The sequence below is a fragment of the Sceloporus occidentalis genome, unplaced genomic scaffold (assembly GCF_023333645.1).
Source record: "Sceloporus occidentalis isolate IW3139 unplaced genomic scaffold, rSceOcc1.0.p SCAF_285, whole genome shotgun sequence".
Classification (NCBI taxonomy): domain Eukaryota; kingdom Metazoa; phylum Chordata; class Lepidosauria; order Squamata; family Phrynosomatidae; genus Sceloporus; species Sceloporus occidentalis.
In genome coordinates, this window is record NW_028317265.1 from 759270 (window position 1) to 786185 (window position 26916).

Here is a 26916-nt window from a genome sequence, read left to right on the forward strand (position 1 = left end):
AGACACGGCGCAGAACAACAGGCTGACCTCTGTTGGGAAGGTAGACATTGGCAAACGTGTAAGTTTGCTGCAGGATCCTCCCCTTCACCAACAAAAATCTCCCCTCAGGGTCCTCTCGAGTATCAAGCAAATGAAACGGAAGCCGGTTAGAAAAAAGCATCACCACACCCTTGGACTTAGCAGAGGGGTTATCGCTGAAAAACCCAGTGGGAATTATCGAGAAAGTAGCCTGGGGGCCCTGGACTTTAAGAAGTGTGTCTCCTGCACGAAGGCAACATCAATTCCCCCACGCTTGAGATCGCGTAGAAGGGAGGAGCGTTTTTCCGGAGTATTCAGACCATGTGCATTGATAGAGAGCAGATTCAAACCAGCAGCCATTGCGGACATCACACAGAGACGGAGAGGGGCACAAACAACGACAACTACAACAACAACAATTAAGACAACAAAGGAGAGGAAGAGAGAGAGAACAACAAAACAAAACAAAACAAAAAAAAAAAAAAAAAAAAGGGGGGGGAAAGGGGGGGAGGGGGGGCTCGGGCTAAAGGAAGGAAAAGAGGGGCGGGAGAGGCAAGGAGGTGGAGGAAGAGGAAAGGGGAAGGAGAGGGGTAAGGAGGAGAAAGACACTAACTACGCCCACCGGGAAAAAAAAAAAAAAAACGCACCCAGTAACTGAAGGGCGATATCGTGTAGGGGGGAGAAGCCGACCGACAAGAAGAGAGAGGAAACCAGAGACAAAAGAGAAGAAAAAGGAAATAGGAGAAAAGAGACAAGTCCAATAAGGGCCGCCGCCCGCAGACCTATAAGAAAGCATAAGGACCGCAAAGAGAGGAGGAAATGGGAGGGGTGGAGAGCGATAGCCAGGCCATACAACCTGGATATTGAGTGACGGAAATAACCGCCCCGAAAAGTAAACCCCGGGGCATATCACAGTGATAAGAAACATATAAACAAGAGTAACAATAACCATCGCACGTCACCAAGTGCGAACCGAAGTGCTGAGACCCACGAACAAAGCCGAGCACTCTCAATAAGATACAAGAGGTATCCACACAAAAAAAAACAAAAAACAAAAAAAAAAAAACACAAACCCCCCCCAATAACCACAAATCCCCCCCCCAACCCTCCCCTTACCCGTGTCATAGAATGCAGCACAAACAGGAATCCTTGCAGACGGAGCCCATCAACACAGAAGTAAGGAAAATAACCGCCAAGTAGACGTGGCAAAATCATGGTAGGCATATATAGAAGCACAATGCATGTGGAGAAAACAGGCAGCAATCCGCGTATATTGAGCTCGCACGGCACTAGGTCGGCAATATCAACACACGCGGTGAGAGCATGTAGGTGAAGGCGGCGCAAAAAAAAATAAAAAATAAAAAAAATAAAAAATAAATTAAAAAAAATAAAAAATAAAAAAATAAAAAATAAAAATAAAAATAAATAAATAAAAAATAAATAAACAAAAACCCAACAAAAACAAAACACCCCCCCTATAACCACAAACCCCCCAACCATCCCATAGAATACAGCACAAACAGGAATCAATGCATATGGAGCTCACCAACGCAAAGCATGTTAAGCGCAAACATAAGCGCAGGGTATGTGAAAAACATAGTAAACCGTGCACATGAGGCACGTATGGCATCCGGGTAGCGAGGATAGCAGCCACAGAGATGCGTCAAGAGCATGCCGATGCAAAAAACTGTAAAAAAAAAAAAAAAAAAAGGGAAAGGAAGAAGAGTGTGGAAAGAGAATGTACGTGTATAACAATGGTGCAGAAGCCAAGAACGAGGCAACTGCCATCAAGAGAGTCCCAACAAGAGTCCAGCGAGTGTGGGGTGGATAACAACAGGTGAGGCGACGGTGATGGTAGCAACAGCGCAAAAACTCACAACCCGCTACTCTTCAATGTCACCCCGACGATGAGAAGCCAGGGTGTGCTGCGCATGGGAGGCCCGACGGCGAGGAGAATCCCTGCGGGCGAGATCCAGACGACCACGGCTCCGAGGCGGCAAAGCTGGGATGCGAAGAGAGCCAAGGACCACATCTGCAGACGACCAGTCCAAGATACGGAGATCCGGGAAGCCCAGATGCTGCAACACGCCACCGACATCCTGGTAGTGCCTGATGACAAGAGGCCGATTGTCGTGACGGATGATCAGGGCAAAGGGATGCCCCCAACGGTATGGTATATTCAGCCTCCGCAATTCAGCTGTCAGCGGCCGCAGGGCCCTCCTGGCCTGCAGAGTCAGGTCGGAGAGATCCTGGTAGAAGGACACCTGGTGCCCGTCAAACAGCCAAGTGCCCACCTCACGAGCGCGAAGCATGATGGCCTCCTTCACCAAGAAGTCCGTAAGGTGGCAGATAATGTCTCTGGGGGGGGTCCCAGGTCCACCTCGAGGGCGGAGGGCCCTATGAGCTCTATCCAGGGGCATCAAGGAGGCAGCCGAACGAGTCGCGTAAGGAGCGCTGTCACATCCTCCGGGCCCTCGGGCTCCGGAATCCCACGGATGCGAATGTTGTGTCGACGACCCCTGTTATCAAGATCTTCGATCCTGCGGCGGAGTTCTTGCAGGTAACGAGTGTGTTGAGTAGTCGTCTGTTGTGTCTGAGTGTGCGTCAGTTGGTGTTGGGTCGTGGAGGCCTCGAGGGTCTGCACACGTTTCTCCAGCGTGGCCAGATCAGAGCGTACAGCAGAGACCTCATCGCGAACCACCTGCTTAAGCTCTGCGATGAGCAGCGAAAAATCGGATTTCCACGGTGCCGATGAGAAAAGACTCACCACCTCCGGAGGCTGGGATGCGGGCGGTAAGTGCAGCGCCGGGGCCGGTCCTTCAACCGACGAGGAACTGGCCGGAGACGAGGCCTCGTGGTCTTCAGGGGCCTGGGAGGCCAGGTCCGCCGGCGTCCGGATTGGAGGAGCGCGACCGGTCCCCCGGTGTAGAGGGATCAGTGGCCGGTTTCTTGGAGCGACCCATGAGGGCAATGAGCGCGGATTATCGAAAGAAAGATGCGAGCGGCGGCGGAGACTGTGGCTCAAGCGTCCATCTTACTCGGCGGTCGGACACGCCCCCCTCCCAATTTAAAATTTTAAACAGATGGTATTTGACACCATCAAGAATGCACAAAATGTATAGCAACTGTTCAGATATGTGCTGGAGATGCGGAACAGAAAGAGGGACTTTTCTTCATATCTGGTGGGACTGCGTGGGTGTAAAAAAGCTATGGTCCAATATTTACGATTTAATCTTTGCTTTAACAGCAAAAGTGATTGTTCGATCTCCTGTAACGGCTTTACTACACTTAGAATGGCCTAATTGTAGTAATAATGAAAAACAATTTTTTATTCACTGTTTCATATCAGTGAAAATTATGATTGCCCATGGAAACAAATTAATGTAGCCTCTTGGAGTATGATTATTTCCCAATTGAACTACCAGATTAAAATGGAAAGGCAGCTATATAGATCTTATTTTATGTCTGAAATAAAAGCTAAGAAATGGGATGTTTGGCTAAAGAGGCTGGAAGAATACACGCAATAATGTTTGGGTTTGTTGACTGTAATTCCACCTATGATAACTGGAAATTACTACTGGTTTATGATTATCCGGGGTTCTTCCTGTCCCTAAGATTCCCAAATGCAGCTAAGAGATTTATGTATTTATTTATTTAAATGTATTATATTATTTTATATTATGTATATTATTGTGTAATCGTCTTTTTTTTTTTTTTTTTTGTGTATAATTGTGTATTCCTTTTAAATTGGAAAAAAATTGAAATAAAGAATATATTTAAAAAAAAAACAAAAAAAACCTACTTGATCGTTATGAACAAGCAGAGGCAATAAATTTGAGATACGATTAGCTAATATTTTCGAGTAAAATTTGGTGTCATTATTAATTAGAGAAATGGGCCTAAAATTAGAACACCTATCAGGTTCCTTCCCGGGTTTAGGTAAAATAGAAATTTGGGCACAAAGGGATTCATCAGGAATATAGCCATGCTTCCAATATTCGTTTAACAATTTAGTTAAATGTGGCAATAAGATATTATTAAATTTATGATAGTATAGAGCAGAAAAACCATCAGGACCTGGTGCCTTACTATTATCTTTAATAGCTTGAAGCACCTTCGCCAAAGAAATGTCCGACTCAAGAAATTCGATACGACAATCAGGGATTCTAGGAAGATTAATTTTATCCAAAAATCCAATTATTTTCTGGCCAGAATCATCCAATATATATGCTATTTTAGATTGTATAGTTTTTTTGTTTTAATTTATTTGCTAATAAATTAGAGGCTTTATTACCCTTTGAGTAAAATGACATTTTTAAAGATCGTAAAGTTTTAGCAGTCTTTTCCAAATTAAGTTTATCCAATTTTGTTTTCACGTCTTTAATTAAAGCTGAAACAGAGAAAGAAGGGCCAAACTTACTTGCTAAATTTAAATTATATAATTCTTTCTCCAAAGTTTTAACATTTGCAGACGATGTTTTCCTAATATACGAATTTCTCTGAATAAAATGAGCATTCCAAATAGTAGAATATGGAATATCTTCAGTAATGTTTTCTTCAAAATATAAAGATAACGGTTTTTTCAAAATTATTCAAAATGAAATGATTCAGTCTCCAAGGTCTATTGTGGTATTGTTTCATGAATATTCAAAGTAATAGGAGCATTATCTGACCATTTAAAATCTAAGATTTCAGCTTTCTCAATGAAAGATAACATATTTTTAGGCACTAAAAAGCGATCATATTGTGGCCAGCTGAGTAAAAAGTATAATCTCTTTCATTAGGATGTAGGAGACGCCACACATCATAGTGACATCTGGATTGCAACAATTTCGAGCACCTCTTTGCAGTGGACATATAAGAATTTGAATTAGGAGAGGAGTCCTCCCTCGAGACATCACATTCAGGGTCCAATACAAAATTAGTATCATCACAAACAATCACTCTCCACCTACATTCATCAAGAGCTGTTTGCATAACATTTTTCAAATATTGAAATTGGGAACTCGTTGGAAAATAAACATTGAAAATGGAATAATCTACGTTATTCACTTTACCCACCCCATAACACATATCTACCTTCAGGATCAATAATAGTTTTCAAAGTCTTGATAGCCAATGATTTGTTAAAAAAAATAGAAGTCCCTCTAGCCTTTGAAGAAAACTTACAATGAAATGGAATGGGATAATACCTAGCAAAAATGTGGGGATTAAAATCATTTATTTATTTATTTATTTTTTTGCATTACATATATGTTTAATGTATTTGATTGAAAGGCTGTGGATTGTGACTGTTAGGAAGTGAAGTCAGATGCACTCACTGCAGCTATTAGTGTCAGGTCTCCGTTGCGGTTGCAAAGTAGTGATCCAGAAAACTCTATTACAGAAGCCTGAAAAGTTAACTCTTGCCAGCATCCACTATTTTTTTTAATTTTTTTTATTTGTTTTAAAAGAACAAACAGTACAGCAACAGTGGCAGCCAATAGCGGTTCCTTGTACAAAGCACCATCCATTTATGACATATCTTTGCATATATACAGAACACCGGACACATTGGCATCGACTTTTTTTCAATACTTCCTTGATATTAATCTAGCAGCTTTCACGTCGTCCTAGTGATTATTTTACCAAGTTAAATAGGTCAATCTTTCTAATATTAATTTGTTATCCACTGATGCTAGCTAAATAGATGATATATAGACTAGGTTATTCATGAGATATCTCCTAGTCATAATTATCAATGAAAATAGGGGGAAGAGAGAGAAAAAAAAAAAGAAAGAATAAAAAAGAAACAAAGAAACAAGAAAGAGTCAGAAAAGAAATTGAAATAATAATTAAATAATTATAGTAAATTAAATAATTAACAAAAGATGAGGTTTACTCACATTCATACTGGACATTCTCACCATTCATTCCATAGGCATTTCCATTCATATGTAGCTTATACTCTTTCCAATTTCGTTTATTTCAGGAGGTACTAAGTTAGAATATTTTAACAGCCATGGTCTCCAAACTTTATGAAATTTGTATAATTTGTATTGCGCTTGATAGTATCCACGTTCCATTAAGCATTGATAGTTAATTTGGTTAATAACCTGTTGTATATTTATTGATTTATTTTGTAACCAATGTCTAGCAATTATTTTCAAAGCCAACACACATTGGATAAACAGTGCTTTCTGATTATAGGAGAGGTTAGTCAAGTTCAGATGTAGCAGGGCTTTATCTGGGGTTGGAATTATATGACAATTTAATACTTCCGATATGATCTTAAATAACTCAAACCAGATTTTCTGGAAGTCATTACAATACCACCAGATATGCATATATGTGCCTTTTTCTTGTTCACACCTCCAGCACGTAGATACTACATTGACATTAAATTTTGCTAATTTCTCCGGTATCATATACCATCTTAAACTAACCTTATATTGGAGCTCTATCATATTTAAACAGTGTGAGTATTTGCTGACTTCCACTAAACTGCTTATCCACTCTTTTTTTGTTCTCAAATCCTGTTTCCAGGTTTTTAAGGCAGAGCTTTCAGTTGGCGATTCTAATTCTTCTAATAAAAGGTACCACTTTCTCATACATTTTAAAATTAGCTCACGAGAAAACATATCATTTATCTTTTGATTTATCAACGTTTCTTCACTATCATATAGATGGAACTTTAAATAATGGTTAATTCTACATACATTAAAAGATTCTGATTTATCTAAATCAAAATCTTCCGATAATCGGAAGAGAGGATTTAGTTTTTTTACTGTATAGATATCTTCAATTCTCTTACTTCTAAAGTTATTCCATTTCCTAAGACTTAATTGAGGGATGTTACTTTGAAGGATTTCTAAGGGCGCTGTTATAATTATTTTATTATGACATCCTATTCGTTGTTTAAAAGCAAGCCAAAACTCAATTGCACTTTTTAAGGATATCGGAAGCGTGTTTATAATTGATTTCATTCTATCACGGTGTTTCCATAAAATACATTCTAAATTATTCATTCCCAACAGTTCTTGTTCAACCATGAACCAATCTTCATTTACACTATTTTTATATTGTAACTTTAATAGGTGCATTAAAATGCTCGCCTGTGCATATCTTTCGAGGCAGGGGACATTCAACCCTCCTTTATTTTTGCTTGTATACAAAACTTTTTTTGAGATTCTAGGTCTCTTATCTGCCCATATAAATTTTTCAGCATTTTTTTGAAAAATTTGGATCCATGAGTTAGGGAGTTTAATCGGTATCATTCGTAATAGATACAACCATTTAGGGATTATATATGCTCTTATCACATTCATTCTCCCCATCCATGAAATAAAGAGCCCTTTCCATTCTGTTATCTGTCTTAGCATTTGATCTCGCAGCTTCCCATAATTAATATCTATGATTCAATTAACCCTATCGAATGCTTTCTCCTCATCCAGGGCCAGAAACAGCGAGGGAATCTTTTGTATAGAGACAAATTCCACTAAATCTATTATTTTCCGAACATTATCGTTTGATTGTCTTCCTTTTACGAATCCCGTTTGGTTACCATGTATTAACTGAGGGCAAATCAATTTTAGTCTATCTGCTAATATCATAGAATATATTTTTGTATCTATATTGATCAATGAGATCGGTCTATAATTTGCTGTATTTGTTTCGTCTTTCCCTGTTTTCAGGATGGGGAGTATAATTGCTTCCAGCATACCATTAGGAAATGTTTTATTTATACGTATCTCATTAAATACATGGGTTAAATGTAGTAATATTTTCTTATCTATTTATAAAACAGAGCTGTATAGCCATCTGGGCCCGGTGCTTTATGTTGTTTTAATCTTTTAATTGCTCTACTTACTTCTGTCTCTGAAAAGGGGAAGTCCAATTGCTCTGCTTCATTCTCTGATATTTTCGGTAGCTTGGACTCTATTAAATATTTTCTAATTTGATCTCTATCTTGATTCTGGGAAGGTATGTTATATAAATTAGAATAAAAATCACCAAAAACCTGCCCTATATCTTCGGGGCTATACGCATGTTTATCTCCCTTTATGACTTTATAAATTCTAGTTTTCCCTTTCCTTTTTTTAATTGGTTTGTAAGGAGTTTTTCTGCTCTATTACCTGTATAATAAAATTTTTGTTTCATTTTAATCAAATTATAATTTGCTATACTTATAAGTCTAGCCTCAATCTCTTTCTTTATATTAATCATATTTGAAATATCTTGGTCATTTAGATTTTCTCTACTTTTTTTTTTTGGTATTATATAAAGAAACATACAAATCAGCTAGTTTTTTGTTTCCTCTTGTTCTTGAAGATGCATCTCTCTTAATTAGGTAACACATAACACATTTATAAGCTGCCCACACATTTCCTAGGCTGGTTTCATTAGTGAGGTTTTATTGGAAGAATTGAGCTGTCTGTTGGTTAATGTATTCTAAATCCTCTTTATTAGTCAAAAAAGAATCCTTCAATCTCCATGATTGAAAACTCTGTTTATATTTTTTACTAATTTCAAGACAAACAGGGTCATGATCTGACCATGCTACATTCCCAATCGATATTTTTTTACATTCTTTTATTGAATTGGCCTTAGTTAGTATTAAATCAATACTTTATGTCTTTGTGAAAAATATGTATATTCTTTGTCTAGTGGTCTTAAAGTTCTCCAAATATCATATAGACCATTTTTCCCTAATGCTTCTTGGAAGGCATTAGATATCCTGTTCTGATTACATCTATTTAAATTTCTACTGCTTGTACTATCCCATTCATAGTCTATCACACAGTTGAAGTCTCCTAAACATATAAAAGTTCCTTGAATAAATTTCTGAATTTCATTCAGTGTTTTGTTTAAGAAATGTATCTGTTTAGTGTTGGGAGCATAAATATTCAATATTGAAAATGTTTTATCATCTAATTTACATACTAAGAAGGCATATCTAGCGTATAAATCTTTTTGTTTATACATAATCTCTACTTTAATATTATTAGATATTAAGATTGCTACCCCACGTTTTTGTTTTTTTTTGGTAACGATGAATATTCTGCTACCATATATTTCTTATTATTCAGTCTATGTATATCACTGTTCTTTAAATGGGTTTCCTGTATGCAGCACACATCTGTATGTTCCTTCTTTATATAATCATATAAAGAAAATCTTTTATGTGGAAGATTAAGGCCTTGTACATTCAACGAAGTAATTTTAATCAAGTCTTCCCTTTTTCTTAACATCATGATATATCAAACGAAATCCTCCTTTTTGAAAGTGCCATATTCCACTCTCTCAAACCACACTCTCTTGCTTACCATCCAAAATTCATTCATACTATTCTTACTAAAACCCATTTATACAACGGACTAAGTACTTAGTACAAAAACCGGAAATAAACCCAAAAACTTTCCGGGGTTCAAGTACGTCCTCAACTATTAAGGCGAGACGCAAAGTCATTATATTCTATACCATCTGCTGGGAGGCAGGGAAGAAAGAAAAAAAAACAACAAAAACACATAATGCATCAATATATATAATCATCTGTCTTTCAATATTGCTATTACGCCTCTTATATTAAACATATATCTTCATAATGTAAAAATATATCAGCTTAAGAATCATCATTTCAGATATCCCTATATCATACTAGATAGTTACATCACGCTTCCATATATCCAATAGTATTAAAAAAATAGATAAAGAGAGATAAGAAAAAAGTACTACGATAAATACTCTTATAGCTTTCAATGTTCTCATTATACCTCTTATGCTAAACATATACCTTACTATTATAATTATCCAGACGTGTCAACTTCAAAATCATCCTTACAGCTATCCGTGTATCATACTAGATGATTACTTCCCGCTTCAGATATCAAATAGTGTTAAAAAATAAATAAAAGACAATAGGAAAGCATACTACGATAAGTGGTATCTTATAACTTTCAATATTCACATTATACCTCTTATGCTAAACATATATCTTACTAGTGTAGTTAGTTATCCATATATGTCAACTTCAAAATCCTCATTTCAAATATCCGTTAATTACTTCCAAATATCAAATAGTGTTATATAAAAGAATAAAAAAAAAAAAAAATGCTACAGTGAATATTCTCATCTCTTTCAGTGTTCACTTTATACCTCTTATATTAACCCCTTAACTTACTAATATAATTACTTATCTAGATATGTCATCTTCTCAATCATAGTTTCAAACATCCGTGTATCATACTCGGTATTTACTTCCCACTTCTAAATGTCAAATAGTGTTAGAAAAAAAAAATAAAATAAAATAAAAAATTAGAAAAAGGTGCTACAATAAGTGTTATTTCATATCTTTCAGTGTTCACATTATACCGCTTATAGTAAACATACACCTTACTAGCGTAGTTATATAGATATGTCATCTCCAAAATCATCATTTCTAATATCTCAATAACATGCTAATCTATTACATTTCCATGGAAGAGAAAAAAAAAACAAACAAAAAAAAAAACAGCATTAATTAACCTAAATAATAAAGTAATATTACCCTCCCAGTCTCAATTAAATTGCTACCCTATCATGAATCTTTCGTATGATTATCCTGTAACCATTGCTTAGCCTCATCCACCGAAGACATTTTTACTACTTGCTTTCCCATTCTGATAATCAGTTTTACTGGGAATCCCCAGTTGTAATTAATATTACGATCTCTAAGAGTTTTGGTTACTTCTCTGAATTCCATTCTTTTTTGCCTAGTATATGAAGAGAGATCCTGAAAAAACAATAAATTTTGAAATTTGTCCTTTTTTGACACATAGTTCCTTGATGCTTTAAGAACTTTTTGACGCAACAAAAAAGATGAAAAACGTATAATTATATCGCGTGGTATCGCTTCTGCTATATTCTTTGGCTTGGTTGTCCTGTGTACTCGCTCTATTTCTTCTTCTGTTTCTCTTCCTCGGATGTCCATGTCTTTAAATAGCTCTTTCAGATATCCTCTAATATGTTCCTGTTTTATATCCTCTGGTATACCTCGGATTCTTAGATTTTTCCTACGAGATCTATCTTCTGTATCTACTAATCTTTGCTCGAGGTGTTTGATCGTATCCTCTTTACAGTTGAGTGCCTCTTTAATAGTTTTTATCTCGTATTCCAGGTATTCCATCTTTTGTTCGTTTAGTTTTAAGCAATCATCCATTTTTTTTTTATGTTCCTCTTTCCACTCATTATGTAACTTCAAGATCTCTTCTTTAAAAAGGTTAAGCTGCGAGTCCATACATTGCTGAAGATACTCTTTAGTAATCATTTGTGTTTGTTGTACGCCCGGGCTTAATGATTGTCTTCCATGTTCTTCAATTGTAATATCAGATAAGCATAGTGATTCCTCTAACTTTTTTGAGCTTTGAGGTGAAAATAAAGCTGTAAACTTTTTATCTCTTTTTAACTCAGGTTCCCTCTTTTCTATTTTTTTATATTTAGATTCCTCTTTTTTCGTCGCCATAATGATAACTCTTCTTCTTCTTTCTTTGCGCAGATCGAAATCTTATCTTACTAATCAGGAGTCCTGAATAATATAGTCCAGCGATTTTTTTTATTTTTTTTTCTTTTCATTTTTTTTTCCTTCTTTCCTTTTTTTTTTTTTTTTACTTCTAACGCGTCAAAATTATGTCAATTCATTTTATGGAAAAATAGATTGTAAATAAATAATAAATAAATATAAATAATTTATGATAAATTCATATATAATTTTAAATATATATCAGTAATCAAATGGATCCTCTTGTTTAAGCAGAAAGTTCCAATTCATTAGTATAGATATTTAGCAACAACAAGTATGGCACTAAAAGCTTGCTTGAATACTTCCCTTGAGATGTCTGTAGTTTCTGTACGTCAGAATAATCTTTTCATCTTTTATTCCCACTGTGTATCTCCGTGTTTGTCTTATTTCTCCGCTCTTCTTACCGCTCACCTGCTTTCTCTTATTTTATTTTAATACGCAGTCTCTTAACTCCCCGGCCTTTCTCAGCCTTCCACGTTCCGTCAATGGCCTTCTCCTCTTATATATTTATTTTCGGCCTTCGGCGTCCTCGTGCGATCCGCCTCGCCGATATATGACGCAGTTAGCCAGAGGCGCCCGCTATGTAGGACCCCAGTAATAAGGCAGTGGTAGCAGTGGTGGCCGTGATGGTAATAACGGCAGCAGCAACGAAGCGGCAACGAAACGACAGCGGTGGCGGCGGTGGCGGCGGTGACGGCGGTGACGGCGGGGATAACACCAGTGGCAGTAGCAGCGGACGTATCAGCAGCAGCTGTTTACCGGTACCCTTACGGAGCAGTGGTAAGGAACAATGGTGGCAGCGGTATCGGCGGCACCAGGCGTCTCGGTCAAAGCGCAGCAGCTCCAGGCAGCACCAGCAGGTCCACGGTAGGGAGCCTCATCGCTTCTTCCTTTGCCCTCGCCTAACGCGCTCCTCCTCCGTGCGCGTCCTACGTCATCATGACCAAACTTCACTTAGCGTGTTCCGGGGATTCGCCAGCATCCACACTTGTATGTTTCTCCAATTAAATCATTTTTAAAGTGGGACTCCTGTATGCACAAAATATCTACACGCTTCTCCCTAGCCTCCTTCAACAATAACCTTCTTTTATGAAAAGAGCCCAATCCCTTAACATTAAAGGACATTATTTTCAATACCATTGATTATAAGGAACAGCAAAAATGAGCACAAGAATGGCTAACACATCAAATTTTAAAAACATGGAAGGGTATTGTAAAGGAGGTACAAGCTGATTTGACTGCTCTTAAAAGATCATATGACTTTGACTGGAGGAAGACCTTTATTTCCTATTTAGGCATTAATTTATGTAAAAATTTGACACATGTGTATGCTTACAATTTAAAGACTTTTTGGCCCTCTTTGCTACTGGATCTTGAGAGGTGGGACAATCTTGAGATTTCATGGTTGGGTAGAATACACTCCATTAAGATGGTTATTCTCCCCAAGATTTTGTATTTTTTAAGAGCCATACCTTTAAGTGTGCCAATTTCTTTTTTTGATTCGGTGCGATCTGCGCTCATAAAGTTTCTCTGGAGGAAGAAGCCTAGCAGAGTCAAATTTACCACTTTGACTAATTCTAGAGACAATTTTGGATTGGGGGTGCCAGATTTTAGGAATTATTATTATGCCTCGAATGCCTCTAGTGCTTTCAAATTTAATTTGGACAGGGATTGGCCTAGATGGCTTATTATGGAAATTAATAAACTAAAACCTTTTTGTATTAAAGATGTTTTATGGGTTTCACATTCTAATCGTCCCAAGTTTACGAAAATGTACCCCTCAACTAAATTGGCTATACTCTCTTGGGATAGATTATTTAATAAATTACCAGGTTCTATTACTTGGTCCAGGGCGATGTCACTTAGTTCCTTGAGATATGTTCTTCCAGACCTAGATATAGATTACTGGAATAGCAAACATGTTTTTTCCATTAACGATTTCTTTACAAATAATTCGGCTCTATCATTTCCAAAATTACAAAAAAAATTTACTTTAGATGCTGACAGACAATGTGACTATGACTTAATTATTCAAATTCTTCAAGAACGATATAATATATCTGATTTTGATGTGGATCAGTCTCATTTAGCTTTGAATGATATAGAGACAGTTTATATTAATGCCCCGGACCGGAAAGGTACTATCTCATTGTGTTACTCTTCCCTCTCCTCGAAGGTTTCAGAAAAATTAAATTTTTATCGTCCTGGGAAGAGGAATTAGGTAAAACATACGATCTAGCTGTCTGGAATGATATGTTCTCGGGACTGAGGGGCATAACACAATGTGCACAACATTTTGAAAATCATTTTAAGATTATTTACAGATGGTATTTGACCCCGGATAAACTTTTTCGCATGAAGATGACTACAAGTTTTAAATGTTGGAGAGGCTGCAATGGCCCAGGTAATCTCCTTCATATTTTCTGGGACTGTCCATTAATTAAACCTATGTGGGACTCTTTATTAGCAATAATTAAGCTTGTGAATAGCGAGATTGAAGTGCTTGGTCCAGAATTATGTATTTTTAAACACTTTCCGTCTGATGTACCTAAAATAGATAAGATCATCATAGGTCATTTGCTGATTGCAGCTACTATCCTTATTCCTAAGTATTGGAAAACAGGAGTTGTTCCGACTATAAAAGAAATCTTGTATATGACCTTGGAGAATAAATCTTATGAATCTTCCATTAGGCTGCCCTCAGCTTTTAAAACACAACTTTTATTTTTCTGGGACTCCTGGGAAGAGAAAATTAGAAGGATATTTTTCCTTTAGTTTATCTTTTTTATTCCTTTAGATAATTTTTTTTTTTAATTTTACATTTCTGCACGCTTCTTCTTAATTTTTCATCCATATGTATTTTTTTTATATATAGTGAGATAACTTTGGTTAGAGTGAAGACTTCCGTATTGAAGAATTTAATAATTTACATTTCCATTTTTTCCCCCTGTTTTTTCCCCTTGTTTTTGTGTTGTTTTTTTCTCTTTCTAGTGATAATTGTTTCCCAATTTTATGGTATCAATTTGAATTATTGTACACTGTATACTGTATGTGCAATACTATTTGACAGTCTCATATGTTTGATGTTAAAGTTACATTTACTTTTGTTTTGTATTTTATAAAAGTAATAAAAAATATTTGAAAAGGAGGTACAAGCACACGCAGCGAGAGAACTAAAAGAAACAAAATAATAAGTATCACACTTCCAGAGCTTCCATTGATTACAAAATGATAGGTGAAAAATAACAAAAAAAAACCTTAAAAATAAAATAAAAATGAAAATAAATAAATAATAAGAAAGAAACATTATCAACAAGTAGCCAGTTCTAATGAAGACAGTTAAAAAAGATCTCAAAAATACATGGATAGTTTTAAAAGAATATCTGGACGGTGTACCTGCAGCAGTGTTTCTTAACAACATATCAATGCTCCTGCAGAGATACTGCAATGTTTATTTAACAAAGAAGTTCCGGTTGTTTACTCCTGAGAACAATAGAGGAATTGGGAAATTCCAAAGATTTGAAATAGGTGTGGCACGCCCAGTCAGTGCCATTAACTTGCAAAAAGAAAACAGAAAAATAGAAAAACATAGATTAAACCTATTACTCCGCAATAATGGCTTCGTCATCCAATATAGCTGCAGCTTCTGCAAGTTTGGTATGCCTTCTGCGATCAAATCTTTGTCCCTTAGATTCGTGATATCTTGGCGAAAATATTTGTAAAAAAGCCTTTCCCTCTTCCGGTGATGTTATAACATAGTTCTGACCATCATGCTTAAATAAAACTTTAACAGGGAATCCCCATCTGTATCGGATATTCAGATCTTGTAATTCCCTTGTAAGAAATTGAAAATCTTTTCTTCGTGACATAGTGGAAGCAGAAAAATCTTGAAAAAATTGGAGGTTTGTATACTCCTCACAGAGATTAGCACCCATTCTCACAGCAGTCAGGAACTCATCCTTAACATGGAAGAAATGTAATCGTGCTATAGTGTCCCTTGCAGCCTCCTTAGGAGCTCGGTTGGACTTCGGCAGCCTATGGCATCGGTCAATCAAAATCTCTGGTTCAGCACGATTTTTCAGAACCGAGCCAATCATTCTTTTAACATATGCGCCTAGATCTTGATTTTGTATGGATTCAGGTATATTTCTGATCCGTATATTATTGCGCCTACTACGATCTTCCAAATCAGCAATTTTTAGTTTACTTAGCTCGAGTTGGTGTTCAAGCAGATCCACACGCTTTTCTAACTCTAGATGTGAATTCTTCTGCAGACCAAGAGCCTGTTCAGTACGATCCACTCGAATGACCAGTTCGTTTATATCCTTCTTAATAACGGAAATCTCTTTCATCAAATCATCACGAATCCCATTCCTGAGATCCGTAAGCAGCTTAATTAATCGAGGTTCCGAAACAGTCATACCTGATCTCTCCAACTCCTCACCCATTTTAGGCTGTTTCTTACGTGGGGATTCAGTTTCTTCAATCACAAGCTTTTCCACAGGTTTCGAGGCACCCGAAGTTTTGGTTGAAAACTTCTGCTTTTGCATCTTCCAATCAGTCCAGTAGTGGTTCGATTCTGGAACGGGTCCACAAATGAATGCTGATTTTTTAATGAAAAAAGCCCAAATCCTCACAGAGCTCTCACACTATGCTGCCATCTCAGTCGATGGTCAAGCCACGCCCCCAGTATTCCATCAATACTGTCATTCACCTGTCATTCCATAGAATACAGCTATAATCCCACTTAATATGAGGTTTGGAACCTATAACTGTACTAGGGGAGTATACATGATACAGGTATATTTCTGATCCGTATATTATTGCGCCTACTACGATCTTCCAAATCAGCAATTTTTAGTTTACTTAGCTCGAGATGGTGTTCAAGCAGATCCACACGCTTTTCTAACTCTAAATGTGAGTTCTTCTGCAGACCAAGAGCCTGTTCAGTACGATCCACTCGAATGTCCAGTTCGTTTATATCCTTCTTAATAATCATCAAATCATCACGAATCCCATTCCTGAGATCCGTAAGCAGCATAATTAATCGAGGTTCCGTAACAGTCATACCTGATCTCTCAGACTCCTCACCCATCTTAGGCTGTTTCTTACGTGGGGATTCAGTGTCTTCAATCACAAGCTTTTCCACAGGTTTCGAGGCACCCGAAGTTTTGGTTGAAAACTTCTGCTTTTGCATTTTCCAATCAGTCCAATAGTGGCTCGATTCTGGAACGGGTTTTTTTTCATGAAAAAAGCCCAAATCCTCACAGAGCTCTCGCACTATGCTGCCATCTCAGTCGATGGTCAAGTCACGGCCCAGTATTTGGAAGCTACATGCAATACTGTATTTGGCTGAAAAGATCAAGAAATCTAGACCGCAGACCTTACTTTTTTGCCCAAAACTATTTTTTTTCAAATTCTCCAAACCTGCTTTAAATCATACCTTCAGCACCCCAAATAACAACCAACATAAAAGTAATGTTGTGGGAAGAAGTTTATGGAAGCTACATGCTATTGCTGTATTCAGCTGTATTTGGCTGAAAACATGAAAAAATCTAGACAGCGGACCTTACTTTTTTACCAAATAATATATATTTTTTCAAATTCTCCAAACGTGATTTAAATCATACCTTCAGCACCCCAAATAACAACCAACATAAAAGTAATGTTGTGGGAAGCAGTATATGGAAGCTACATGCAATACCGTATTTGGATGAAAAAATCTAGACGGGGGACCTTACTTTTTTGCCAAAAAATACATATTTTTTAAAATTATCGAAACCTGCTTTAACCCCTTCGTGACAAAGGCTGATTTTACTTTTTGTACCCTTCGTGACAATGGCCGTTTTAACATTTCTGCGCTGCTCGTGTTTAGCTGTAATTTTCTTCTTTCCCGTTTACTGAACCCACACACATTAGATATTGTTTTTTTCAGGACAAGAAGGGCTTTCTTTAGATGACATTGTTTTGATTGTATCATATTATTTACTATTAAAAAAAGTATAAAATATAGTGAAAAATTTAGAAACAAATGACTGTTTCTAACTTTTAGTTGAAAAATCTTTTACTCAGCTATAAAAGGTAATAAAAAAACCTGCTAAATAGATTCTACTATTTGTCCTGAGTTTAGAAATACCCAATGTTTTTATGTTTTTTTGCTTTTTTCTGCACGTTATGGAGCAATAAGTACAGGTACCGTTTTGCTATTTCAAAGCCATTTTTTCCAAATCTGGTAATTCTTCCCCCCATGTGCCATTTCGGGTATCTTTGAAGCCGGCCAATGCAATTTACCCCATCAAGTCATATATTTTTGAAAACTAGACAGCCCAGGGTATTCCAAATGCTGGTATTTTAACCCTTTCCAAGCACTTATTCTACCATCAGCCTTTGTCAAACTTTATGGTAGTAATTTTTTTGCATTTGTTTTTACACACACATTTTACTTTAGGTATAAATAAACAGGTTCTGGTATATGTCACTATCAAAAAACACCCCAATATGTGTTTAGCAACATCTCCTGAGTACAGCGATACCTCACATGAATGATTTTGCCTGGCTGTTTGGGGGCAAAAGGGCCACATTTGGGGCATGCACATTTTTCAATGTTGCACTTTGGCGTATTGGGGGATCCACTGCCCATGCCCTATTTGGTACATCTTTGAGCCGGGCCATTTCAGTGTGCCCAATAAAGCTATATATTTTTGAAAACTAGACACCCCAGGGTATTTCAAATGCTAGTATTTTAACTCTTTCCATGCACCATATCTACCACCAGTCTTTGTCAAACTTTGTGATAGTCATTTTTTTCCATTTGTTTTGTCACACACATTTTAATTCAGGTATGAATTAAAAAGTTCTCGTATATGTCACTATCACAAAACACCCCAATATGTGTTCAGCAACATCTCCTGAGCGCAGTGATACCCCACATGAATGATTTTGCCTGGCTGTTCGGGGGCAAAAGAGCCACATTTGGGGCATGCACATTTTTCAATGTTGAACTTTGGCATTTGGGGATCCACTGCCCGTGCCCTATTTGGTACATCTTTGAGCCGGGCCATTTCAGTATGCCCAACAAAACCATATATTTTTGAAAACTAGACACCCCAGGGTATTTTAAATGCTGGTATTTTAACTCTTTGCATGCACACATTTTACCACCAGCATTTTTTCAAAGTTTGCAGTAGTATTTTTGTGTGTGTATTTTTCCCACACACACCTACTTTATGTATGAATTTACAGCTCCTGGTATATGCCGCTGTCACACGACACCCCAATATGTGTTCAGCAACATCTCCTGAGTACAGTGATACCCCACATGCATGGGTTTGTCATTTTTGGGGGGAACTAAAAGGCCACATTTGGTACGTGTGCATTTTTCTAATTGGAAATTAGATGTGTGGCCATCCTTCCCCCCGTGTTAATTGGGACCTTGTTGAACCCGGCCAATTCAATTTACCCCATCAAATCATACATTTTTTAAAAGTAGACACCCCATGGGCATTTAATATGCCAGTATTTTAACTCTTTCCATGCGAGAATTGTTTTAAGCTAATATGCTAATTTTAGGACTTGCTCACAAAAATATATTTTTTATATATATATATATTTTTTTTGCCTTTTTTTAAATTTTTTTAACATTTTTTTTCAACTTGAAGGTTCCCCTGATAGTGAAATCAGTGGGAAATTATTTTTACATTTTACTGGTTTTTTACTATTTTTTTTCTAATTATTATTAATTTTATTTTATTTTTAATTTATTTTTTCTAATCACACTGTGATTAGAAAGCTGAGCTCCATTGACTTGCATGGTTGAATGCAGTACCTATATTCAACCTGCAAGTGGAGCCAGAGTTCTCTAGAGGGTCTGGAGACCGTCTAGCGAACTTTTTAGACTTTATTGTTTCTTTATTGAATTTTCCCGGACCGCCGCCATCTTGCAGATGGCGAAGATCACCAGCAGCTGCGGCTGTGACCGCTCTCCGGAGCGGTCACAGCCCATCCAAAGGTAAGTGTTTGGTGTCGCTGGATGCCTCCTGATCGAGGCATTCCAGCGACACCATTTAAGTTTAGGAGGCGATCGTTGATCGCCTCCTAAACGCTTTTAAAACGGGCGTCCGCCGCCATACAAAGTATGGCTGATGTTGACGCCCCGGGGAGGGGCCAGAGATGGCCCCTTTGTGCCGATAATGGCGTTGCTGAATGCCTCGAGGTCGAGGCATTACAGCAACGCCGTTTCGGTGCAGAAAGCGAAAATAGATCGCTTTCTGCACCCGTTTAATGACGTGCCGGTCCTGGCACGTCATTTGTCGTTATCGACATGAATTTCCGTGACGTGCCCGGACCGGCAATTGTCATCAAGGGGTTAAATCATACCTTCAGCACCCCAAATAACAACCAACATAAAATTAATGTTGTGGGAAGCAGTATATGGAAGCTACATGCAATACTGTATTTGGCTGAAAACATGAAGAAATCTAGACCGCAGACCTTACTTTTTTGCCCAAAACTATTTTTTTTTCAAATTCTCCAAACCTGCTTTAAATCATACCTTCAGCACCCCAAATAACAACCAACATAAAAGTAATGTTGTGGGAAGCAGTATATGGAAGCTACATGCAATACTGTATTTGGCTGAAAACATGAAAAAATCTAGACCGCGGACGTTACTTTTTTTGCCCCCTATTGTTTTTTTTCAAATTCTCCAAACCTGCTTTAAATCATACCTTCAGCACCCCAAATAACAACCAACATAAAAGTAATGTTGGGGGTGTGTCCGGCTGCCGCCTAAGATGGCCGCATGAGCTAGCTGCTCCGCCGCCGCCCGCGCAATTCTACAGCTCCATCACAGCCTTTCCGCCATGAGACGCTCCAAGAAGACGGGTACCGACCCCTCAACTCCAAGGGACCGTTCCAGGCCGTCCTCTTCATCCCTTCGGGAGTATTTTCGTACCCCGGCAGACCTGGCTTCACAGGCCTCAGACGACCACGAGGCCGCCTCTCCTGCCAGCACATCCTCTGCGGATGACCCGACAGCACCAACACACTTACCCTCGGGGGCCACATCCACCTGAGGTTCTGCAACTTTTCTCCTCGGCTCCCTGGAAGACGGATTTCTCTCTGCTCATTACTGAGCTTAAGCAGGTTGTCCGGGACGAGGTGTCAGCGCTTCGCAGTGACTTGTCCTCCTTGGAAACGAGGGTGCAGGCCCTGGAAGAGGGGAAGGCCCATCAGCACGCTACTAACGCTGCTCTTCAACATGTGAGTGACCGTCATACACACTATTTGCGGGAACTGCGTCGCCGGCTTGAGGACTTAGATAACCGGGGCCGGAGACAGAACATACGAGTGAGAGGAGTGCCTGAGTCTGATGCCCCTGAGGATGTCTTTACCCTCCTTACAGGTCTGTTCAATGGCCTTCTCGGACGTGCTTCGGATGCCCCTGTGCCCATGGATCGTGCCCACCGGGCCCTTCGCCCTCGTGGTGGCCCGGGGACCCCCCCGAGAGACATCATCTGCCACCTGTCAGACTTCCGTCTGAAAGAAGCCATCATGACTCGGGCGAGGGAGGTGGGGACCTGGCCGCTGCAGGACCACCAGGTGTCGTTCTATCACGACCTGTCTGACCTGACCCTACAGGCGAGACGGGCTCTTCGCCCCCTGACGGCGGAATTGCAGAGGCTGCGCATCCCGTACCGCTGGGGTCACCCCTTCGCTTTGGTGATCAGACACGACAACCAGTCTCTCACCGTCAAGCACCACCGCGATGTCCATGACGTCCTACGACTTCTTGGCCTCCCAGATATCCAGGTTTCGGACTGGGCAGATATGGATGCTGCCCCGGCTCCTCTGCCCCGCAGACGCGACCGGCCTGCGTCCTCCCGGCGCCGCACCCCCACTGATGATCCGGCACACCTGTCGAGTGTTCTGGCTTCTCGACGCCTGGGGGACATTGAGGAATGAGTGCCTCTCTCCCTCATCACTACCGAGTGTCTGCCTAGAGTGTGGGTTGGTTTTTTTTTTTTGGTTTTTTTTTAAATTTTATATATATAGGTCTACGTGGCTCCATGTAGTTTTGCTTTGGCTCCCTTTCTCCACTCGCTCTGCGGGAACTACTGCCGGCTCGGTGTTGCGCTGCACTAAGGTGGCGGAGGGGATCATCCTTCGGCTCGCGGCTCCCTGTGCCGTCTGCGCTGAGACTCTGTGCTTCCCAACCTTTGCGGCTTCTTCGCCTGCTCCACCACACCTCGGAGGGATTTCCCGGGTCCTTTTACCTCTGCGGACTCCATCACCCTGCTCAGTCTCCTGGACTCATTGCTCCGCTCTCCGGCTCGGTATTTATCTTGTTCCCCATGCCCTGTCTATGGTTCGGCATCTCATTTTTCTGCCTGGGTTGTGTTTACCATGTTATTGTTTTCACTGTATTACATGTTTACCCGTACTAAGGTATATACGTTTGCACTTTTGCCTTTACTAATAGTTGGTAACACGCTCCCGGGTGCACTGCCTTACCTACATATCACATATTTTTTTTTTTTATTTATTTATTTTTTTTTATTTATATTTTTTTTATTATCTTTCGCTCCTCTGAGAGGTGTTTACTGTGCTGCGGTATCCACTTTTGCACTTGTGCCTTTCCTGGGGAAAACGGGTGCGCATGTTGCACACACTGCACCCACATACATATCACACTACTATTGGGCCTTTTTCTTATTTATGTTATGTTTATTTTATCTCGCCTCCCTGGGTACCGTTTACTGTGCCATGGTATCCGCTTTTGCACTTGTGCCTTTACTATAAGTTGATTATACTCTCCCAGGTGCGCATGTTGCGCGCACTGCACTTACATACATACCACACTGCTACTGGGCCCTTTTCTTATTTCTTATTTACATTGTGTACTTTTCTTTTTATATATATATATATATATATGTATATTATTTATTTAGTTTTTTTTTAATTCCCTTTTTTTATTTATTTATTTATTTATTTATTTATTTATTTTTAATTTATTTTTTTTTTTTTTTAATTTTTTATTTTTTTAATTTTTTTTAAATTTATTTTTATTTATTTTTTTTCCCCCTCTTCTTCGCTCCCTGGAGAGGTGTTTTCTGTGTTACGGTATCCACTTTTGCACTTGTGCCTTTACTAAAAATTGATAACACTCCCCGGGTACACATGTTGCACGCACTGCACCCGCATACATATCACACTACTCTTGGGCCTTTTTCTTTTTTATGTTGTGTTTATTTTATCTCGCCTCCCTGGGTAGCGTTTCCTGTGCCATGGTATTCGCATTCGCACTTGTGCCTTTACTTAACAGAGAAAGGGATGGAAAACGGAAAGTGGATAGCACTCTCCCCGATGCGTATGTTGCATGCACTGCACTCGCATATTTATCACACTATTGTTGGGCCCTTTTTTTTTTTTTTTTTCTTTTTTTTCTTCTTTCTCTCGCTCCCCTGGGTGGTGTTTACTGTGTTATGGTACCCACATACACTTGTGCCTTTCCTACAGCTGATAACACGCTCTCAGGTGCGCCTGTTGCGCGCGTTACACCCGCATACCAATCTCGCTACTATTGGACCTTTCTTTTACTTATGTTGTGTTTTTATTTACTTATGTTGTGCTGTGGTTTTTTTTTGTTTTTTTTTTTAGTTTATTTTATTTTTTTATATATTATTTGTTGCGCATGTTACGCACGCTAGGACCCACACTGCTGTCTTTGCAGTGCATGTCGCATCTCCTCCTTCCATTGTGATGTGCACACACCATCAGATCTCTTATATGTGCCTTTATTCCGAATACATGTTTATCTTCTGTCTCCCTCATATTCTCTCTCTCCGGCGTTTTGACGCATGTTATTTAATGTTGCGGGTGGCGGTCCGCTTCAGGTTCCCGAGTTCATTGATTTAGTCTCTTTCCTGTGTTCTGCCCCTCTTACTGTGGCAGACTCACCCCCTACACTGTGACGCCCTGGTGTTGGCGGGTTGATAGAATCCGCTTGGCGTAGTTAGTGTCCTTTTTTTTTGTTTTTTTTTTTTTTGTCCCCCCCCTCTGTTCCTCTCCCCGCCCTACTTCCTTATCCGACCCCCCCCTTTTTTTTTTTTTTTTTTCTCTTTCTCTCCCCTCTTGCTGTTCTTTTCTCTCTGTCCCTCCTTTACCTTCCCCTGCCCGATGCCCTCTCCTGCCCGGGCCGAGATGAACCTGCTGTCTATCAATGCCCGCGGTTTGAACACCCCAGAAAAACGCTCCACCCTTTTCCGAGAATTACGGAGGGGCCATGTTGATGTTGCTTTCATTCAGGAGACTCATTTCCATGGGGACAGGGCTCCTAGGTTGTCATGTCGCTCATACCCCACTGGTTTCTTTAGCAACAACCCGATGGCTAAGACCAAGGGGGTAGCACTGCTCTTTTCCACCAGGCTGTTTTTCCGGGTTATGGATACGCGGGTGGACCCAGAGGGGCGGTTTCTGTTTGTTAAGGGGAAACTTTTGGAACAGGTGTATACGTTTGCGAATGTTTATTTGCCCAACCGGGGCCAGCATGTTGTCCTCCGTGCCATTCTATGTGCTCTCGCTGATTTCCAAGAGGGTGTTCTGGTGTTGGGCGGCGATTTTAACGTGGCCATGTACCCTGAGCTCGACACCTCGACTGGGACTACGCGGACTCCCCGCCACGTCCTGCGGAAGATCACCTCCCTTCTTGCGTCTCACAGGCTGGTTGACTGTTGGAGGGCCATGCACCCCACTGGTAGGGACTATACATTTTATTCTACAGCGCACGGTTCCTATTCCCGCATAGATTATTTCTTTCTCCCTTGCCGTTTTGCCACGCTCCTGCGTGGTTCTGCCATTGGGTCGGCCACATGGTCAGACCACGCTCCTGTCTCTGTCTCCATGGCCTCCCCAGTGCCTCGCTCCTCGGGGGGATCCTGGCGACTCAATGAATCTTTGTTGTCTGACGAGCCGTCCTGTGCGGAGGCGTCTCAGGTTCTTCGATGTTATTTTGAGGATAATCTCAACTCTGAGACACCGCTGTTGACAGTTTGGGAGGCCCACAAGTGTGTAGTTAGGGGCCACTTCATTAGCGTTTGTTCTCAACGTAAGCGGCTCGAGGCCGAACGGGTCGATCGGCTTTATTCTCAGATAGCATTGGCAGAACAGGCGCACAAGACTTCTTTATCGGGCGGTGACCTGCAGCTCCTCCTAGCTCTCCGTGGTGAATTGGCCTCAATTCTTAACAACAAACTACAACGCTCCTTTTTGAAAACCAAGGCCCTGTTTTATGAGCACGGTGACAAGCCCGGCAGGTACTTGGCCAGGGCTCTTCGCGCGGTAAGGAAGCCTACGTATGTCTCCAGGGTGCGCTCCTCCAGGGGCCGCATTCATTCTCACCCCCTTGCTGTTTCCCGTTGCTTTCAGGACTATTACGAAGCACTGTACAATCTCCATCCGAACCCACACGGCAGCTCCCCCTCCGGTAGGGCAGCTGCTGTCGAGGCATATCTGTCTAAGACAATTCGCCGGTCGCTCAAAGCGGATGAGGCGGCTCTCATTGATTCTCCGATCACTTTACCAGAATTCTTACTGGCCCTGAAGTCCTCCCCTTCTGGAAAATGTCCCGGCCCTGACGGGTTGCCGCTACGTTACTACTCTGCGTTCCGGGATATCTTGGCCCCTCGCTTCGTGGATGCCTTCAATTCTATCTTAGAGGGCGGTCATATCCATTCCCATACCTTATCGGCCTCCATCACTCTGATCCCTAAGGAGGGCAAGGATCCCGAGCAATGCGGTAGCTACCGTCCTATATCCTTACTGAACTCTGATTTAAAACTATTTGCCAAGATACTTGCTAATAGAATAAAACCTTTCCTGCCCTTTTTGGTACACCCTGACCAGACGGGCTTCGTCACGGGTCGTGAGGCCAGGGACAGCACTATTCGGGCTCTTTCCCTTATGCACTTTGCAAAACACATGTCTACCCCGACAGTGCTCCTCTCTACTGATGCCGAAAAGGCTTTTGACAGGGTGGATTGGTCTTTTATGCTTTCCACCCTGAATCACATGGGATTTGGTCCGGGTTTACTCACCTGGATCAGATCTTTATACTCTACTCCCACGGCGCGAGTTCGGATCAATGGCTCCTTTTCTGACCCTTTCCCTATACGGAATGGGACTAGGCAGGGCTGTCCCTTATCTCCACTGCTCTTTGTGCTCTCCCTAGAGCCCCTCCTTCAGGCCGTCAGGATGAACCCTGATATCTGTGGCCTCCAAGTCGGTTCCACGCACCATAAAATCCTGGGCTACGCCGACGACCTCTTATTCGCTGTTACCCGCCCGGGGATTTCCCTCCCTAATATTCTTAAAGAGCTTTCCCTGTACGGTGCCCTTACCAATTTTCTCCTGACTTTTCCCAACTTTTCCACTATAATTTTGCGCCCCTTCTGGCCGCTCTTCAGGCTGATTTGGCTACATGGAAGAAACTGGCGCTCTCCTGGGTTGGTCGCATTAATACGATTAAGATGAATATCATGCCCCGTGTTCTTTATTTGTTCCAGGCTCTCCCTATTTCCGTCCCTCCCTCCTTTTTTGACTCGCTCCGGTCCACCTTCTTGCGATTTGTGTGGGGCACTCGTGCACCCCGAATTCGCTTCACCACGTTGATACTCCCCAAGTCTAAAGGTGGTCTTGCTTTGCCCTGCCCCCGCTCTTATTATAGGGCGTGCCACCTGCTCCGTGTTCTGGAGTGGGCACATAGTCCGCTCCATAAGCAATGGGTGGGCGTCGAGGCGAGATCGCACACAGTTTGAGGAGCTCTGTGTGGCCTCCACGCTCCCGCCCCATGGCATCTCTAGGCTATACGGCCTTTTACTTGTGTCCTTTTACCCGATATCACCGCCGTTCATGGGGGGCTGGGAATCTGAGCTGCAGGTCATCTTCTCCGAGGCACAATGGGAGAAGATATGTGTCATCACCCACAGCTGCTCTAGGAGTAACAGAGACCGGGAAATGGCATACAAATTGTTGTCCCGCTGGTATCGACCCCCGGCCTTGACTTCCACTTACCGCCCAGATGTGCCTAACAGATGTTGGAGATGTGACGCCTCTCCTGGCTCTCTTCTCCACCTCTGGTGGCACTGCCCACGGCTCGCTCCTTTTTGGACCTCGGTCCATCAGCACTTGCAGCGCTTCACGGACAGGACCATCCCTTTTACGCCAGAATTCCTCCTCCTTCATCATCTGCCCTACCCTGTGCGCTGGTTCCGGAGATCGGTGATCCGTCACCTCTTGACGGCAGCTAAGGCGCTAATTCCTCAACGCTGGGGCAGCCCTGCCCCACCCACCCTTAAAGACTGTGT